General features: G+C 34.4%; 1 long non-coding RNA gene across 1 annotated transcript in view; it reads left to right on the top strand.

Annotated features, from left to right (window-relative positions):
- Positions 1-21,341, top strand: part of LOC144287550 (uncharacterized) — a 103,394-nt gene that overhangs the window by 68,559 nt on the left and 13,494 nt on the right. The window contains exon 4 of the long non-coding RNA XR_013355333.1: positions 17,449-17,479. This is a non-coding gene — a long non-coding RNA (uncharacterized LOC144287550). The remainder of the gene's footprint in view (positions 1-17,448; positions 17,480-21,341) is intronic.

Below are 21,341 nucleotides of genomic sequence, written 5' to 3'. Positions count from 1 at the left end.
CTGAGTCATAGAAGGAAATGTAACAGAGGAAGCAGAAGCTGGAGTGATGGGATTACTGGCTTTGAAGATGGAAGAAGGTCATGAGCCAAGAAATGTAGGCAGTCTCTAGAAGCTGGAAAACATAAATAAACAGTTTTCCTGTAGAAGCTCCAGAAGGAATGCATCCCTGCAGAGACCTTGACTTTTGGCCCATAGGACCCATTTCAGACCACTGATTTCCAGAATTATAAGTAATAAATTTGTTTTGTATTAAGCTTCTAAGTTTTCGATAATTGGTTATAGCCACAAGAAGAATCCAATAAATCATGCTAATACCAAAGTAAGCATCTTGCTTGGAAATTATCCCAAGTAATTTTTGGCTTAGAAGCCTTGGACTCTGGGTAGCAGGTGTAGACATCTGGCCCCCTGGTGAAACTAATACTGTTCAATTAGTTTCCATTGCTATGGTCTCTGAAAATATTGAATACTGGATTTTGTAAACATAGTTTTACCTGAGCTCATTATTTTAAGAACTAAGGATTGAATTGTTTTTCTAACAATTTCTAGGTACTGAGTCACTGCTATGAAGATCTAGTATGTTCTTTTAAGGTTTTAGTCTCTTTATAAGTGAGGCTTCTGAGGAATTTGCAATTAAATTAATACCACTCCCAGGACCCCAAAGGGACCATACCTATTCAGTAGGAGAGAAAGCCCAGTCAGAGTGCAACTAATGTGAGTCCTAGTTCTATTCAGGAATCAAGAAACCACTGGCAGTCTCTAAGCAAGATAAGAAATTGCATAATATTTTGGATTTTATGTAATTTAGGATTTCAGATACTTGGCTTTTGATACTCAAGGTTTAAAGCAAATGGTATTGAACATCAATTCCTTTGATCTTTCCATTTTAATTTTCAAAGACATTTATTATTTTAATTTATTTTTCTCCTTCAGAACTTTATAACAAGGGGAGACTTAGATTTAAATTTGGTCCATCTCTATGCTATTTGCATGTTATTGTTGGAGTATATTTAGGTTTCATCTTAATTTGGCCTTTTATTTTTAGTTTTATGTAAAGCTTTCCCTAAAACTGCTAGAAAAACAGCTTGAGAGTATAGTTACAGAGAGAATTCTGGACAATGCCTGTAATCCTCCCTGTGCAGTTGGCTAACTTGGGAAAGATGACTACTGCCTCAAATTGTGCACCATATCAGAAGACAAACTCTAGTGGATTTGCATTTCTGTATCTGTAGAGGTCTTCCTTCTTCACATGATAATTTAATAATTTCTTTTGTGAGTTCACATAATGTAGACTAATTTGACAATTCACAGGCTTACGTATGTTATTATGATGATATACACTCTTTAAAACAGTTTTCTTCTTTTAAGTGTATTTGGTGAAACTTTCATTTCTTTTCAAAATATGTGTAGGTAGCCCACTATGTACCATGTATTCTCATATGTTGGACAGTGAGGGAAAGAAGATAGGGAAGGGAATACTCCTAAGAAGATAGGGAAGGGGATATTTCAGGTTTAAGGACAACTTGGCCTTGGCATGGATTTAAACAGAACAGCGTTCTAATCCATGGTTTGTGCTGGAAACAAATCCATTCTAATGTGCTGGAAACAAAATGTGGAGCATCTACCAGAATTCCCAGGAAGACCTTTGGGAAACAGGCTCCAGAATGGCTGAAGAAAACCATTGACTTACTGATTGATAGATAGATTGGCAAAAATAACTGGGTATTCTAAGCTGAGCTATTTTTTCTTTCTTTTGGGAGAAAACCCATGCAGGGTTTTCTCCTTTGTCCCTCTATGTAGTCTTATTGAGGTACCTCTCCACATCAGGAAGTTCTAGTTCTGCATAGTAGCCTACAGTTTTAAACAACTTTTCCCAACCTAGTCTCTATTTGTATAAATGTAATATATCAGCCTCCATTTTAATTCCTTGTTTTATCTATCAAATTATTCAGACACAGACAGGGAAGAATCCCATTTACTGGGCTTTCTTCAGAAACTCCAACATGTTTTATGGCAAAAACTATAAGTTAAAATACAAATAGTGTACAGTATCTCAACTGGACCATGAAGGATTGGAAAAATGAGGGGGAACACCCAGACATGTGCATGCACACATGAATGTACACATGTACACACACATACATGTGTACTCCTATTCGATGTGAATGGGTTTGTGCTGTGCTTTTTATTTAGGTATATCACTCCTTTGAGCCACTAAGCTTCAAAGAAAGTATATGCTTACTGAAGAGAATGCTAAGGATAGAACTTGCTCAGGAATATGATGGCAATCTCATCAGAGGGAACCAATTACAAAGGCCAGAAGCAAGACAAAATAAGTGGTAAAGTGCATTAAGGAACAAAAACAAACAAATAAACCAACCCTGGTGGGAAGCCACTGGAAAATGGGCTTACATTTTGAATCAGAGTAATTTCCTGGAAACATCATTCTCCCTGTTTAAGTACCGATGCCATAAGGTTCAGTGACAAAATCTTTAGCAATATAACAGGTTTTCTTACATCGGTTTCTTGATCCATGCTGGCACATTTGCACAATATGATGCCCTGGTGTTAATGGAGAGTGCAGGGGGCAAAATCCATGTTAAGTGTTTTGCAGAGGGGAAACCACCCACCTGTTAATGCAGAAAAGTTTATGAAAAAACACTCCAAGTATGATAGAGGCAGAAACTCAAGGAGAAAGTACAGCAGGCAACATGAATTGTCAGTTGCCTCATTTCTGTCTCCTGTGAATCTTTCTCACTACAGAATGTTCCTAAAATGAGTCCAACTTGGAGCAAAGTTGCATAAGCTCAGAGATGCATGAGGTCAGGTCTATGTCAGACTGAAGATAAAAAAGAAGAAAAAAATATATATATTGGGAATTCAGGGTAAGGTTGTCTTCATTTCCCTACTGTACAGTACTCTGAAAATTCTCATGGCCCTCTCATGGGCTCTGAGCTCTGCGTACTTCTCACTTAACTAAAGTCAATCTTTACTGTTGTATTATTGACCTAATTTAGCACCATGCTGATGTGCTGCAGATTCTGAAAAGTGTAATGACACACATTTAAAGCCTCCGAATGGGATCCTGTTCCTGGCATCACATAAGAATAGCTGAAGGCGGTGACAGCATAGTCTCACAGTAACAAGGACAGACTGAAACTAGACTTCCCAGGATTAATGCCAACCTTGATCATACCAGGCTGGGCTACAGTGGGAAAATTTGTACCTTCCTTGCCTTCACTCCCAGATTGAAATAAAATGAATTATTTTCATCTTATAGGGTGGCAATGAAGATGATGGCATTTAATATTTACAATCACCCTTTGTCACAAGTGAGAGATTTATATGTTCATTAAATTAATTTCAAAAATTAATACTCTAGAGGGAGGCCGATGTTCCATTACAGGACTTCCTACGATCTGAAAACATGGTTTAGTCATCTTGTATGTATCGTCATAGTAGTTTGTATTTCTCTTTTTCATAAAATTTTTAATCTTATAAATTTTTATGTATCATTTACTCCTCAAGAGGGTATCAACTCCAGGATAGCAGAGACTTGTTACTTGTTACTTAATGGTTAACATACTGCATGACATGGTTAAATGATTTAAAAACTGTTAAATGATGGAGATTCCTGGGTGGCTCAGAGGTTTAGTGCCTGCCTTCAGCCCAGGGCCTGATCCTGCAGGCCCAGGATCAAGTCCCACATCAGGCTCCCTGCGTGGAGACTGCTTCTCCTCCTGCCTGTGTCTCTGCCTCTCTTTCTCTCTCTCTGTGTCTCTCATGAATAAATAAATAAAATGTTTTTAGAAAATGTTAAATGAATGGTGGGAAAAAAGAGCTGGAAATCTGGGTGGCTCAGTGATTGGGTGCCTCTGGCTCAGGCCGTGATCCTGGGGTCCTGGGGTTCTGGGATCAAGTCCCATATTGAGCTCCCCACAGGGAACCTGCTTCTCCCTCTGCCTATATCTCTGCTTCTCTCTTTCTCTGTGTCTCTCATGAATAAATAAGTAAAATCTTAAAAAAAAGAGCCATAGTTCAAATTATGTTTGATATATACAAGTGACTGTAATAATACTTAGTAGACACTCATTTTTTGTTAAGTTGAATTGAATTATCTCTAGGCTATTCCGGCAAAAGATCAATAGGCTACTAAAGGCTTTCATGTGGATCACACAATGTCTGTTGCAGTCATGAGTGTAATGCTGCAAAAAAACAGCCTGAGAGTATACAAATAGAGCACGTTCTGGACAATTCTCATTCCTATCCTGTGCTGCCTCAAAACTTCTAAAGGTAACTAACAGATTATCCAGTTTGAACTCCCAACATAGGAGAAGGCTGTTGATGAATTTGTAGGGTCATGACAATTCTATATTTCTAGAGGTCCCCACTCTTTAGATTAAAATGAAAAAAAAAATTGTTCTGTTATTTTTTGACATTATAGACAAATAGTCTACATGCCAATATGCATTTTATGTCAGAATATATTTCCAAAAAGTTGTAGTTTATTTATTTTTTTAATTTTTTTTAATTTTTTTTTTTTTTTTTTATGAGAGACATACAGGGAGAGGCAGCGACTTAGAGGGAGAAGCAGACTCCCTGCAGGAAGCCTGATGCAGGGCTCATTTCAGGACCCCAGGATCATGACCTGAGCCAAAGGCAGATGCTCAACCATTGAGGCACCCAGGTGCCCTAAAAGTTGTAATTTATTTTTAAATGAACATACAGTAAATGACTATTTTTAGTGTATAGTTCTATAAATTTAACTCACATAATATATTCATTTAACTACCATGATAATCAGTATGGAGAATGTTTCAACATCTAAAATACTCTCTTAAAAAATTAAAAATAAGATAAAATAAAATAAAATACTCTCTTATGCTGTCCACTTGTAGTCACACCTTCTTTTATAACCCCTGATGCCACTGATACGTTACTAGAGTTTTGTCTGGTTTTTTTATTCCACATAAATGGAATCATAGAATATGTAACCATCAGAGTCTACAATTCATACAAGTTGTGCCTGAATCAATAACTCATTCTTTTTATTGCTAAGAAGAATTTCTTTGAAGGAATTTGTCACTGTTTATTTATCCTCGCACTGAAGAAAATTTAGGCATTTCCATTGTTGAGTAATTATGAGCTAAAAATGGTAGAGAAGCTTTTTAATACCACATGTTCTTCTAGTTGAAGAAATATAGTGACAGCGAGGGCAAAAATGTTTCAATGCCCATTATTCTTAAAGTCTATTGAGAAGTTAATTATATTCAAAGGTTTTCAAAAATCATATGGTCACATATGTGGCTTAAAGTTTTCTCTAGATGCTAAGATTTTATTTGAATATATTTGAAAGAATGAAGAATTGAGACTACTGAGTCATTCACACTTTCTTAATCTGCATCATGATTATATGTTAGTAAAACAGACAATGCGGGGGCTGGGTGGCACATTCAGTTAAGCAACCGACTCTGGATTTTGGCTCAGGTCATGATCTCAAGATCATGAGGCTGAGCCCTGCATCCAGCTCTGCGCTCAGCACAGAGTCTGCTTAAGACTCTCTCTCCCTCTCCCCCGCAACTGCCCCCTAAAATAAATACATAAATACTAAAAAAAAAAAAAAACCCAAAAAACAAAAAACATACAACTAAGTTTATACTTAGAATTATGTATAGAGATTTTTCATCGTTTTGTTCTGTGTTAAGATTATTGAGCCTAATCCCTCATAATTTCAGAAGAAGGGCCAGGGAACATGTATTTTCCTTACCCCCGTCCTAAGTGATTCAGATGAACACTCCAGGTTAAGACTGACAGCTCTAAATTTTTGAAATTGAAACCTGAACGACACTGGACAATATCTCACTCAAAGAAGATGGAATAAAACTAGTAGATTAGTTTCCATATATCATGTCATCTTAATCTGATTCTTAGTTAACTTTGAAATATTTCTTTTCTATTCAAATATTCAAAATCAGACTATTTTCTAGATGCCAGAGTTTTTATTACCAACCCCCCCAAAAGTTATTGGTAATGAATATTCTAATATAAAAAAGTATATTAACGTTATACTGGACGAGACTGTCCTGTTTAGACATATGTGACAGCTATGGCCCAATGTGGAGCCCACTGTAAAATTGGAGGTAATGTGCTGAGACATTTTGTGAAGGGAAGGTGGTAGATCGATGCCAGGTCTCCTTTAACACTTGCTGTCTTACAAGGATCAAGCACACTTCCAATGTTCAGTCATCTACCATACATTTCCTTTTCCCTGTACTTCTGATACTCATACCAAATTGACTGAGATACTAAATTTAGCACATTATGCCACATTTTTCAGTACTTCACTATCAAATATGTCCTTTCTGTGCAATTCCCCTCACTGATTTAAATCAAAGTATACACACATGTCTTCTATTGCAGTTAAAATCTCTCTGGAGGGATGCCTGGGTGGCTCAGGCGTTGAGCCTCTGCCTTCAGCTTAGGGTGTGATCCCAGATCGAGTCCCACATGAGGTTCCCTGTGAGGATCCTGCTTCTCCCTCTGCCTATGTCTCTGCCTTCTCTCTGTGTCTCTCATTAATAAATAAAATCTTAAAAAAAAATCTCTCTGAAAGGGGCACCTCAGTGGGTCAGTGGTTGAGCATCTCCCTTTGGCACAGGTTCTGATCTGGGGATCCTGGGATCAAGTCCCATATCAGGCTCCCCTCCAGGAGCCTGCTTCTCCCTCTGCCTGTGTCTCTGCCTCTCTCTCTGTGCCTCTTATGAATAAATTAATAAAATATTTAAAATAAAAAAAAATCTCTGGAAAAATTCACCTGTTTTCTTTCTTTTTCATGGTGATATGAGTTGTGCTATTTAATTTCTATGTTTCACAAGAAATAAGTATATACTTAGACTAGTGTATCTGACTCATTGGTAGAAGAGCCAGAAAGGAATGACAAAGGTTACCTGCGGTATTAGAATCAATAAAAAAAAAAAAAAAGAAATAAGGTAATAGGAATGAGTTTTATCATTATTTAAAGTACTGCTTCTTCCCTAAATAACAATATTTGTTCCTCAAATAGGACTACAGATGACTGATTGGTAGATATGGAATTCATAGTTCTAAATTGGTACTATTTCCATTGAGCAATTTTGGTGTAAAAGAAACAGTGGTTGTGACAGATGATAAAAACAACAGGAAAAAGCAAAAACACAACAGTTGTATTGCTCTTGTTTAACAGAAATGCTCAATTTATGAACACATGCCTACTGGTCTGAAGTGGTTAATTCAGCTAATGGAAAAAGTATCTTATTTCCTTTCCTTCTTTTTTAAATCTATGGATTTATTTAAGAGTATTATCATTGGGTTTCTTAGGATAAATTCACTTTACAAACTGGCTTAATATCTGTTCCCTTTGTTCATGACTACGAGGTTAAGTAGGGATAGAGGTAGACATATTATTCACATATGTTTAAGACCCCGATATTTGAAGTTTAAGAAGATTGAGCTCATATGTTCCGTGGCTTATTGGAGAAGTAGTTATATTATTCTTTTTTTGTGGAATGCTTGACATTCCACGTGAACATGGTAAGTTCATAAATGTTCATCCTGTTAGAAGGGGAATATGTCAAGTTTATACTGTCAAGGTTAAGGGAAGTGAATCCTTTTACTTAATTTAGGTCATAAGCTTCTTAAACAAGTTTTTAATTTGAGTTTCTTACAAAAGATTATCTGAGCTACTGGGAATTCTTTCTAAAAGACTTACTTATGGACTCAATTAGTGAAGAGTTCCATCATCTTTGTGGCTTATAGTTCAATGAGGCTTTTTTTTAATGCTGGCTTTGTTTTCATAAATGCCCAACCAGGTTAAAATAACATTTAAAAGCACATTTGTTAATGATGTTCACTAGTGCCATTTACATTTAGTGCTAGACAATTATGACACGATTTACTTATTTCTTTCGAATATTAGCATTTCATAATGCTTGAATACTGTCCCACGCAAAGCTTCAAATTTAGTTTAAGAATTTTTATAACGCAAGTGCAGTTACACATTTAAAATCCCACTATCATAAACATAACTATTAATTCCACTTTCAACATCAAAAAGAGATCGAGCTTTAACATGCTCTTTTAAACAATTTCATTCTAGTATGAAAAAAAAGACAGAGATGGCTTCTATATAAAGTTTCTATTATTTTGTCAAGGGGCTTTTTTTCCTTCTTCTTTCCTCTAAGTATGTAGAAATTAGCTTCATTGCAGCTGGTGTAACAATCGAGCTTCCCTTTGAGCGCTTTAGAATGACTAGAAAGATCATTTCTCTTTACCATGTCTGGGGCAACCTGGATGACCAATTAAACAGACAACCAAACAAATAGGCCTTGGTTAGTTTGGCATTTTTATGACATAAAAAAGAAAAATAAGTTTTTGTCTTAGGCATATATAAACATACATAGCTGCATTTTTCTCTTCTGAGCAAAAAAATGTTACAGTAGATGTTATATAATGTCGGAATAAATATTCACAAGACAGGAGGTTCCAAACTAAGAACGTAATAAACCCGGAGCATGAAAACAGACCAAGCATATAGCAAAAAAAGTTACTTACCCATTTAATCACATTGCACATTTGTGGCTTTTCTGTTCCAAGAAAGCAAATAACTAACTACCTTTTGAGTTTTTAAAGTTTGTGGAGGAGTGAGGAGAATGGTTACTAAACATAAAGTGGGGGTATTTTGGATGGTTTTGATTGTTTTTGTTTCTGAGTGGGTAAAGATTATAATAGCCTAGTATTTTGGCTTACAGTTGTGTAAATTTCATTTATATGTTTTTTCCCTAAGTACTGATCATTCTCTGTATTTACTATTGTTATTATCTCTTACCCCATTTTACAAATAAGGAAACAAAACTAAGTACATGCTTAGGATCACAGGAGCATTGAGTAATGGAGCCAGGGATTAAAATAAGGCATTCTGGCTTTAGAACATGTTCTCTTTCAAAACACTATGTATGTAAGCATCCTTCGGAAGACTTTGAAGTGTACACTAATTAAAATATTAAAGGCCCAATGCAGAGTGAAGTAGTGGGCTTTGAAATCTTGCACTAGGATAATCTCTTATAATGAGGTTGGTATTGGTACAGATATATCCCTGTACCTCTGAGTGTTCATCTGTAGCTCTATTTTTATGAAGGGTCTTGAATGCATTCTGTCTCAGTGAAATAGAATCAATATTGCAAATTTGAAACTTTGGAAATTAACCATTTCAGGATTGGGAAAGACCACTGCATGAATGGTTGCTGGATTAAATGCTATTGATTGCAAGTGTTCAATAAAATTCCATCTCCTATGAGATGCTTTTATTTTATTTGTAACATATCTGAGAGAAAATTAACTATTGCAAAGAAGTAATAAAATATTATAAAAGGGGTTCTCATAATTCCTCAAGTTCTGTTTTATTTGATATCAAGTTATAAGTGTTATATCTACCATGCTTCTCTTAGTTAAGCACTGAGTGTTTATTATATAGAAAGAAGTTGAATTATCTATACTGGTTATTTGAAGTTCTTGGAAAATCAAGCATTGTATACTCATTACAAGGTATGCATACATCAAAATATAGTTATTTTTAACTATAAGAGGGAATTTTGAGACTTAAGTCAGGTCTCTGGAGGAACAACTCATAACTTTGGTCCTACTTTACACTGGCATCAGCCCTTCCTTTTAACCCATACCTCATGTTTTCTAAAAGTAGTGTTAGCTCAGCGGAAATCCACACTTGGGTATACCACCAATAAACCCATTTGATGGCTTTGTGGACATTTATCTGTCTTTGGTCTGCTGATTTTAATAGCCAGACATCCATTCTTAGCAGAAGAAAGTAACTATCCAGAGAAAGTCCAGGAATATAAAATATTCCAGCTACAAAAAAATATTCAGGGTAACCATTATGGCAGGAATATGAAACTTTCTGGCTAACTTTAAGAAAAGGAAATTAAAGTGTTCTACAGACCCTCAAAGAAGTAAGAAATGCTGATTTGTGATGTTCTCAAAGAGGAATTCCTTCCTCTCTGTGATTCCCTTGTATGAAAGAATAATTGGTGGATTCCAAATTGAGGATTTTCTTTGAAGTGCGTTTCTATGGATTCCGGCCAAATATATCAGCACATTTAGAAAATCATAATTGCAGAAATGCCTTTCAGAGTATCTCAAATATGTCTTGGGGCTAGATCTAAAGTAAAACTCTTAAGGCTTCAGAAATTCCCCATTTTTTAACCCAGAAGCCAAAAATCATCTCTTGTGTCAAATATACTAGAGACCTTCTAGACTACTTAAGAGGAGAATAAAGGACCACTACAGATGTCTATATCCCAGCCTTTAAAAGAAATCCTACTTCCAAAGCCTGTTCTCTAAAAGTGATATGGTCATTGAAAATAAACCTTGACAGAATATGATAGATATATCCCTGTACCTCTGAGTGTTCATCTGTAGCTCTATTTTTATGAAGGGTCTTGAATGCATTCTGTCTCAGTGAAATAGAATCAATATTGCAAATTTGAAACTTTGGAAATTAACCATTTCAGGATTGGGAAAGACCACTGCATGAATGCTTGCTGGATTAAATGTTATTGATTGCAAGTGTTCAATAAAATTCCATACATTGTAAAGGATTCCTAGGAAAAGTTAATGTCTACATGTTGAGACTATCTCTTTATTCTTACTCTTTTCCCCCAAGTTTTTATTCATACCATTAACACCTAAAATACAATTTATTCCTAGATATGCTAAATAACCAAGTATATCCATTTAATCCTGCATGGATTTTTATTGCTTCTATTTCTATATCTATAAATCTATGTGTGGACAAAATACAACTGGTTATAATTATATTCTGCATATTTCCTGTTTCTTTTAACCTAGTCAAAATATTCATATTTTTACAATTTTTACACTAATTTTCTTAAATTTTTGAGTTAACAAAGTTTGTAAATGAACTTCTGATCTTTCTCACACAGTTTGGCATTTTTATTTTCGATCTCACCCTAAATCTCTGTTAAAATCTTTAATTTCTTCTGTTTCTTGAGTACACAAATAGGTATCATGCCTATTCTGCTTATACCAAACAGTCCCCTTTCCTGTTTCCAAGTGGTTCCTCAAATACTTAACATGGATTCTTTCAACAAATATTACTTCTATTAAAAATAAACGTAGAACAAATATATCTTGAGATTTGTGTTCACTACCGGAAGAAAGACCTACTGGAAGACCGTAATTTAGGCTGTCCATCATCAGCCTTGGGTAGCATTCAGGCAGGGGAACCATCTCCTGAGCTCCTGGGTATTATCATTCTTTATCAGGGTATCAGGGTATCATAATTTATCAGGGGCAAATTAAGGTATGCCCTCATTTGTCACATGGCTTAGAGTCAAGGTCCTCTGTTTTGTTTTATTATTATTTTTAAAGATTTATTTATTTATTTATTTATTTATTTATTTATTTATGAGAGACAGAGAGAGAGAGAGAGAGAGAGAGAGAGAGGCAGAGACATAGGCAAAGGGATAGCAGGCTCCTTGCAGGGAGTCCAACGGGGGACTCGATCCCAGGACTCCAGGATCATGCCCTGGGCGGAAGGCAGGCGCTAAACCGCTGAGCCACCCAGGGATCCCCAAGGTCCTCTGTTTTAAAACAATATCTCTTCTAAATTTAGCAATAGGGAAATGAACCCTATTGCATAGATATAATTATAGCATAGATGTAATTATTAAAATATCCAAAATGAAAGAAGAAAGAAGCATAAAGGAATTGCTACTTTTAGTAAAGACATTATCAGCCATAGGAAAAAAGTCCTAAATAAGAAAATAATACTAGCTGAGATCCAGAAATCAAGCAATTGTTAAAACTACTAGACTAAACTAATAACTTCAAAGCATTCTATTTACCATGTATCATCTTAATTCTTTTCTTACTAAGATATTTTATTGCTGATTATTCTAGATGATTTTCAGTATGAGCATATGGTTCATGTCATAATTAAAGTCAACAAACATTAAGATCTGTTTAAAAATAATTATATTCCACCAAACTTATATGGCATTTGGTTATTTTTTAACTATAGGGTTCTAATTGGAATCTAGTTAAATGTATTTGTTAAGGAAAGGGATGTATTTTGTTTTCACTAAGTTTCTTTTAATTCTTATGAGATTTTAAGCTTTGTCTTCTGCTTTTAAGTCCTAATAAAACAGTTTCAATAGAAAAAACTTCATTTTTCTCTCTCTGTCTCTCTATATTACATATACACATACTTACAGTTACTATATATACACACAGCACACACACATATGCATGTATATGAATTTGAATAAAAATAAGTTTTAACATTACTAGTTTTAGAAATGTCTATATTTTTTACTTGATTTCATTTTTATTCTGTGAGAAAAACATTTTCTAGGGGATATCATTGTACATGCTTTATTAAGGTTGACTTTTTCCTTATGATTTGGATTAGCAATGATAAAGAAATAGGGCATTGAAAAGGGGAAAACTATAAGCAAAATTGTTATTTTAAACTCTTTCACATATCTAAGTTACCTAGAAAGTCTTTCCTTATGGGATATTTCTGTTGTGTGTAAGTAGAGAGTTATTTCTTGAGTCATTTACTATATTATATTAAATAAATGATAATAAACATATAGCAGGTGTATAATACACTAGATTAAACTTGAATATAGGTTATTATACTTTTTTACTCAGCATAATCCTGTAACTGCTGCTTTACTCATTTCCTGTTACTCTTTTTTGGTTATTTGTAAACTTCTATCGTGTTAGCCTTCTAGGATGCTAATAATTTTATTGTCAAAATGAGTGATCCTGACAATTTAAACTTTGAGTTTTCAGTAAATTATAGGATGTAAAGAGAATAGAAACAAGTTATCACATTTTGTCTTAAACTGTAGATGACTTTGACAACAATCTTTCAATGTAAGTATTCAGGAAACTTGATAAAATATGCCATCAATTTTGATGCAAATTATTCTCAGACTTCTTGGTGATGTGTTAAGTATATGGCAGATGATTAATCATGCTAAATAAAGTAGATGCATTGATGTTGAAAAACAATTTTTAAGTTTTACTTTTCTGGGCTATACGTTTACATTTTTATCTAGTTCTGGATCTTGAGGATTATGAACAACAGGTCAAGGCATGTAGTGTTATGTCAGTGTTATGTGCTAATAATCAAAATAGTATAAACACCTAAACCTGGTTAGACAGCTCAAGATCTCTCCACCACATTATTTAGTGATCCCAAAAATATCCTTAAGTTCTCTCAGACTCATGAATTAAGGTAGAGGTCAAATTTAATTTTATGAATTTCTTTCTTTGTCTACTATTTTATGATAGTGATAAATATGTCTCTAAAATATTGGGATAGGGGGCAGCCCTGGTGGCACAGTGGTTTGGTGCCACCTGCAGCCTGGGGTGTGATCCTGGGGACCTGGGATCGAGTCCCACATCAGGCTCCCTGCATGGAGCCTGCCTCTTTCTCTGTCTCTATGAATAAATAAATAAAATCTTTAAAAATAAAATAAAATAAAATAAAATATTGGGATATGGTAATTTTCTGAAATACAATAGGAAGGGTACTCTTGCAGATGCCTGAGAAACATATCTAAGCATGTAGCCAAAATGTCTTTCTGTATACTTGAGATTTCTTTCCATTCCATTATTTAAGTTGAAAGATACATGTAAATACCATATTCTAGTAATAGTGCAACCTTGTTTTATAGTAATATAAGATAATTTTTAAAGTTTTAAAGAACTAAAAATTCAAAATGTTGCACAGAAATCTTAGAGTATAACTTATGATCCCAGAAGATATGCAGGAAATAGTCGGTCATTTTAAATATCACCTGGCACATCATCAGTTATCAAATTAAATAGTGAGACTCCATTAATTGTTAAGTATCTAAAAATGGTTAGTTTTTTTTATAATAATTTTATAATATTTTTATAATTTATAATATTGCCAAAAACTAAGTGGGTCACTGTTCTATTCTATGTTACTGAAGACAACAGTAAGACAATCATATTTCTGGAAGATTTAAGAATTTAAAGAGGAGAGATGATCCCCTCTTTCATATGATTTATAAATAATACTGAAAGAGAACAAAAAACTACTAAATGATTAAAGAATAATGAAGATAATATAGAAGACAATGGAAGGTATATAATTTCTTACTGATTGGGTATGTATTCGTCTATAGACTTTTGTTTTAATGAAAGTTTGCAGTTATTGGGGATAAATAAGTGTTAGAATTGCTGGATATAATGGTAATTACAGGCCTACCATTTTCATGTACCTCACTTTATTGGACTTTGCAGATACTACATTTTTTTTATAAATTTAAGGTTTGGGGCAACCCTGCATCAAGCAAGTATATTGGTACCATTTTTCCAACAACTTTGGGCTCCTCAAACTGTACTATATCAGACAGCAAACTTAGATGTTGTATTATTCTGACTGTCCCATCAACCACACACTCCCTCATCTCTTTTCCTCTCCTCAAACCTCCCTATTCCCTGAGACACAATAGTGAAATTAGGGTGGCTCAGTCAGTTAAGCCTGAAATTAGGGTGGCTTAGTCAGTTGAGCCTTAACTGACTGGGTGACTCAATCAGTTAAGCATCTGAATCTTGGTTACAACCCAGGTCAGATCGCAGGGTCATGGCTTAGGCTCATGCTCAGCATGGAGACTACCTGAGATTCTCTCCCTTTCCCTCTCCCTCTGGTCTCTCTCTCTCTTTCTCAAATAGATAAATAAATGAAATCTTTAAAAATAATACTGAAATTAGGCCAATCATTAACCCTACAATGGCCTCTAATGGTCAAGCGAAAGGAAGAGTCATACATCTCTCACTGCAAATCAAAAGCTAGAAATGATTAAGTTTAGTCAAGAAGCCATGCCAAAAGTGAGAAAGGCCAAGAGCTAAGTTTCTTGCAACAGTCAGCCAAAGTTGCAAAGGCAATGAAACAGTTCTTAAAGGGAAATAAAAGTGCTACTGCAGTGCACAAACAAATGATGAGCATGAGACAGCTCTACTGCTGATATGGAAAAAGTTTTAGGGATCTGGGTAGAAGATCAATGCAGCCACAACATTTCCTAAAACCAAAGCCTAATCCAGAACAGGGTCCTAGGTGAAGGCTGAGAGAAGTGAGGCAGCTGCAGGAGAGTTTGAAGCTAACAGAGGTTAGTTCATGAGATTTACAGAAAGAAGCCATCTCCATAACATAAAAATGCAAGGTGAAGCAGCAAGTGCTGATGCAGAAACTGCAGCAACGTACCCAGAAGGTCTAGCCAAGATCATTAGTGAAGGTGGCTGCACTAACCAATAGATGATCAATATGAACAAAGTGGCCTTTTATTGGAAGAAGATGCCATCTAGTGATTCCATAACTAGAGAGGAGAAGTCAATGCCTGGCTTCAAAGCTTCAAAGGAGAGCAGCTGATGCAGCTGGTGAATTTAAACCAGTGCTCATTTATCATTCCCCAAATCCTAGTGCCCTTAAGAATTATGCTAAACCTACTATGCATGTGCTCGATAAACAGAACAACAAAGTCTTCATGACAGCACATCTGTTTACAATGTAGGCTACTGAGTATTTTAAGTCCACTTTTGAAAACTATTACTCAGAAAAAAAATTCCTTTGAAAATATTACTGTCACTGCTCATTGACAATGTAGCTGATCACCCAAGAGATCCGATGAAGATGTACAGTGAGATAAATGTTTCCTTGCTTGCTAACACAATGCCCATGCTATAGCCCATGTGGATAAAAAACTAATTTTGACTTAAATCCTTATTTAAGAAATACATTTCATAAGGCTACAGTTTCCAAAGATAGTGATTCCTGTGATAGATCTGATCTGGGCAAAGTAAATGGAAAACCTTCTGGAAGGGAATTCACCATTCTAGATGCCTTGAGGACATTCATGATTCATGAGAACACGTCAAATATCAATGTGAACAGGAGTTTGGAAGAGATTACAATCCATACGGGTGACTTTAAGGATTTCAAAACTTCAATGGAGGAAGTAATGCAGATATGGTGGAAAGAGCAAAAGAACTAGAATTAGAAGCGGGGGAGGAAAGGGGGGCTGAAGATGTAACTGAATTGCTACAATTTCACGATAAAACTTCAGTGGATGAGGAGTTGTTTCTTAGAGATGAGCAAAGAAAGTGGTTTCTTGAGATGGAATCTACTCCTGGTAAAGATGCTATGAAGATCATTGAAATAGTAACAAAAGATTTACAGTATTACATAAACTTTGTTGATAAAGCAGTAGCAGGTTTGAGAGGACTGACTTCATTTTTTTTATTTGATTTAAATTCAGTTTGCCAACATATAGTATGCACCCAGTGCTCAGCACATCATGTGCTTTCCTTAATGCCCATCATCCAGTTACCCCATCCCCTCACTGACCTCTCATCTGCAACCCTTTGTTTGTTTCCCAGAGTTAGGAGTTTCTCATGATTTGTCCTCCTCTCTAATTTTTCCCCACTCAGTTTCTCTCCTTTCCTTTATGGTCCCCTGCACTACTTCTTATGCTCCACATATGAGTGAAACCATATGATAATTGTTTTTCTCCAATTGACTTATTTTCACTCAGCATAATACCTTCCAGTTCCATCTACATTGAAGCAAATGGTAGGTATTCATCCTCTATGATGGCTGAGTAATATTCCATTGTATATGTATGTCACATATTCTTTATCCTTTCATCTGTTGAAGGACATCGTGGCTCCTTTCACAGTAGGGCTATTGTGGTCATTGCTGCTATGAACTTTGTGGTGCAGGTGTCTTGTTGTTTCACTACATCTATATCTGGGGTAAATGCCCATAATGCAATTGCCGGGTCATAGGATAGCTCTATTTTTAACTTCTTGAGGAACGTCCACATGTTTTCCAAAGTGGCTGCACCAGCTTGCATTTCCACCAACAGTGTAAGAGGGTTCCCCTGTCTCCACATCCTTGCCAACATTTCTTGTTTCCTACTCCAATTTTAAAGAATCTACAGTGGGTAAAATGATATTAAACAGTAACACATGTGACAAGAGAAATTATTTGTGGAAGGAAGAGTCAATCGAAGTGTAAACTTCATTTTTGTCTTATTTTAAGAAAGTGCCACAGCCACCCCAACTTTCATTAACCACCACCCTGATCAGTCACCAGTCATCAACATCAAGGCAAGACCCTCCATCAGCCAAAAGATTATGACTTGCTGAAAGCTCGGATGATGATTAACATTTTACCAATTCGTATTTTTTTAGATTAAAGTATGTGCATTGCTTTTTAAACATAATGCTTTGGCACACTTACTAGATTGTAGTATAGTATAAACATAATTTTTATATGCACTGGGGAACCAAAAGAGTTTATTTGACTACCTAATTGCAATATTTGCTTTATTGCAGTGTCTGGAACCAAACTCCCAACGTCTCTGAGGTATGCCTGCATATGTTTGACTTACTAGAAATTATAAACATGTTTCCCATAGTACCATTTTCAACTCCCAGTGCCCTCCAAAATATTATCAGAGTTAGAAATATATCTACTGTGTATCCATGTCAGAACTTGATATTTTCAGTTTCGTTTTTTTAGTGTTTTTTTTCCCATTCAGTTGTTAAATGGTGGTTTTTATTTGCATTTATCTAATGATTAGTAATATCGAGCATCTCTAGATGTGTTTATTTTGCCATCCTTTCACACCCTTTTGGTGAAATATCTGTTCATATTTTCTGTACATTCAGTTTTTATTTACATATTCATCCTGTATCCTGAAATATTACTAAACTTACCTGTGAGTTCTAGAAGCACTTCATTTCTTCTTTTTCTATTACACCAGCAAGGACACCAAGTGTGATGTTCAACAGTAGTGGTAGTACAGGACTTTCTGCCTTTTTCCTGATCTTAAGGGGGGATTTTTTGAATTGTTATGTATAATATTAGCTGTGGCTTTTGTGTGCGTGTGTGTAAATAGCCTTTATAAGATGGGAAAGGTCCCTTATATAACTAGATTGCTGAAAGTTTTTATCAGAAGTCAATGATGAATCTTACCAAAAGCAGAGATTAGTTCCTATTTCCTAGGGTAAATATCAAGTCTCTGAGTCATTCTCCCCAGACATGTGCCATCTCTGGATGAGTCACTCTGTGAGGGATAATTTCCCACATCCAACTGATGAGCTCCATCTCATAGTATTTAGCTATGCATGCATTGATTGGAGAGAGTGATTCAAAAAGAAATGCAAGGCAATACTTAAATATATATGTATCTTCAGCTCAGATACTATTTTTGAGTATTTAAAAGACATATTAAATTTTAAAGCTTAGTCAATAATTGAATGCATTATTTCACCCTTACTCAACAGCTTTTGTTCTGTATTCAACATCTCAGTCAAGGTCACCCCTATCCACTCATCTTTACAGATTTAGAAGTCTTGCTGTCAGCCTTATCCCCTAATAAAATTTGTAACTAGGTTTTATCTGTCTCCTATTTGGGAACCATGAAACAGGGTACCAATGAGTTTTATTGATGCTGTATCTAGGTCCATCCTTGTCTCTTTCTTTTTTCAACTTCATATTATCCTTATCAATGCATCTTTCCTCCAAATTTCTTAACTGTCTAATACATCCACCAAGTATTTCTCTATGAGAACTATTTGAAGTCTATGACAGTACTTAAAACAATTAATACTTCCCCCTTGACTAACATATAGTGTCCAAGATCTTCTGTATTATACTACTTCATAAAAATGTTTCTTTGGTTTTCCATTTGAGCCTCCTCTCATTGCTCATCACTACTTTGGCCACATTCCAGTTAAACAGAACCTTGCATGTTTTTAGATGTGCTGCATGCTCTGTTGTCTCAATGCTTTTAAAAAATTCTGTTTCAAAAAAAAAAAATTCTGTATCATCCTTTTGGATTCCTATGCTCCTACTCCATTTTCAAGATCTAGTCTAATTGCCCTCTTCTCTTCTAGGAGTGTAATGGATTTCCTCAGGGAAAATTTATTCATCTTCTATCAGAGAGAATCAGGAGAATTTTGTACCCACATTTATTGAAATATTTCATGAGTTATTTTCTATATTAATATTATATCAGTACTATTTATTGAGATATATAGATCTCCTTTCATTATTATATTTTTATGATATGTATTCTAAGCTCCTAGCAACTGCTCCATACATAGCAATTTATTAGTTATCTAAACCAATTAGTACTGGTATGATATATCAAATGCAACTTGATTCTATTATCTTCTCTTATACAGGGCTTAAGCCTAGTTATATATGTTAATATTTTCATCTTCTAATAATATCATCTGTTTCTAACTGCTAATCTATAGCCATTTTATTTTTCATTAGAGCTTAGAATTCTATAATTACAGCTTAATAAAAGGTACTAATGCATTTATGAATGATCTTCCTTAAAAATAATTCCATCATCTCTTAACTTTAACTTATAGGTTATATTATTATTTTTATAAGCATTGACATGGAAATAACATATATTTAAAGTGTTCTTTATAATCATTTATGGATAAATCAGCTATTTTTCCATTATTACACATCTTTTCTAACATAGCATATGTGGAACTATGTAATTTTTAACATATTTGAATTCCAAAAACTGACTTAGAAAGAATATTTTACATCAAAGATTATTCCTTTCCCACAAAAGTGAGTTAAATAGCATTTACTCTTTCAATATTCTTAAATGCTAATAAGCATAAATGTCATGAACTGTGATAGACACTGATACTTGCTTTCATAATGAAAGGGAATATGTACAATAAAGAAATAATTATGATAAGAAGAGATAAGGATGATTATAACCTTGAATAATGTTTATTTTATTTCAGGCGCTATTAACTCATTTAATACAATAAGCTGTGAGTGATCTGTTTGAGCTAGAGTAGGAATTCATTATGTAAGAGTTCACCAAATATGGCAGATCAATTTTATTTTATTCATTCTTTTATTCCTAGTACCTGGAAAAAGTTTTTGACAATAGTTATCTCAATAAATAAATATTTTGGAAGTTTAAATTTAATTGTACTATATAAGCAGTTAGTAATGATAACTAAATGACTTGTATCTTATTAGAAATCAGTACAATTTGTGCTTAAAATAATAAAATTCAGCATCATGTACTTTTATAATTGCTAACATAAATATTTTATTCAACAAAATTTTAAAGTACAAATATAGATTTGAGAAAGAAATTCTGTGACATTTCATGTACCTAGGATGTATTTGTAGCTTTTAAAATAATTATCTAAAGTTATGTAACTGTAAGTTCAGTTAATATGTAGTTAAATACAGATGTAAAAATTTTAATAATAAGCTTCTTTATCTGTAAAGTTGCTCTAATTTTGCCTATATTTGTGAGTGCTCTGTGGATGTATCTTTATTTTTTCTTTTTTCTTTTTTTGGATGTATCTTTAAACATGAAAGTGTTACCTTCTGTTCTTTAAGTTTGGAGACTACTTTCTGGATTCAATTATGAGTTTGGATAATTGTGTTTAGATGCTTTAACACCTAATTGATTATGCTACGTTTGTTTGATCATGGTTGAAATGTAATTTTAATGCTTGGTTGGTGATTCTTTTTTGGAATGTTTTAAATGGATTAGCTGCTTAGGAGTGAATTACTTTTTTACACAAGTTGTCAGGAATCTTCCAGGCAGGGAAGCACATGTTTTGATTATCATCATTATTATTATTTTAACAAAGAGGGAAGATAGACGACAGAAACCCAGGAGGTAATTAGAAAGCAAGACTTGAACTGAATTCAAAACATGAACTCTGATTTGCTACTGTAATTTTTGCGAAGATGTTTTGGCTACTGCATCAATAAAACCAATACTCAAATTTCTTTTATAACATGAAGTTTTCTTGTTAAGATAACTTTATCTAAAACTTTAGTGTCATTCATTAACAAAGTGAAAGGCTGTGAGAGGCAGTCCTTGAAAAATTTTGGTTGAAAAAAATCAAATAGTATTTTCAGTGTTCTTAATGTAGTATTAGTTTAGCTATCTTGATGTAAATATTGCCCTCAAAAGGGAATGAAAAGATACAAGACTTCTTAGACTCTCTTTTTGAAGATTATCTTGAGAACATGTTTTGAGACGCACTAGGCTAATTAAATCAATCTGGGAGTATATTCAGGAACAGGAAAGCATAATACTTATGTTTACAGCAGCCTCACTAACATTACTTTCAAGGGGACATTTGAAATTCACTTGAAATAAAATGTTTGTGTTCTAATCCAAAATCTCAGCTTCTAATTTTTTTCAGCTTCTTTT

The sequence above is a fragment of the Canis aureus genome, chromosome 17 (genome assembly GCF_053574225.1).
Source record: "Canis aureus isolate CA01 chromosome 17, VMU_Caureus_v.1.0, whole genome shotgun sequence".
Classification (NCBI taxonomy): Eukaryota; Metazoa; Chordata; class Mammalia; order Carnivora; family Canidae; genus Canis; species Canis aureus.
The sequence above is the reverse complement of the archived record's forward strand: the minus strand, read 5'-3'. Positions and strand labels throughout refer to the sequence as shown.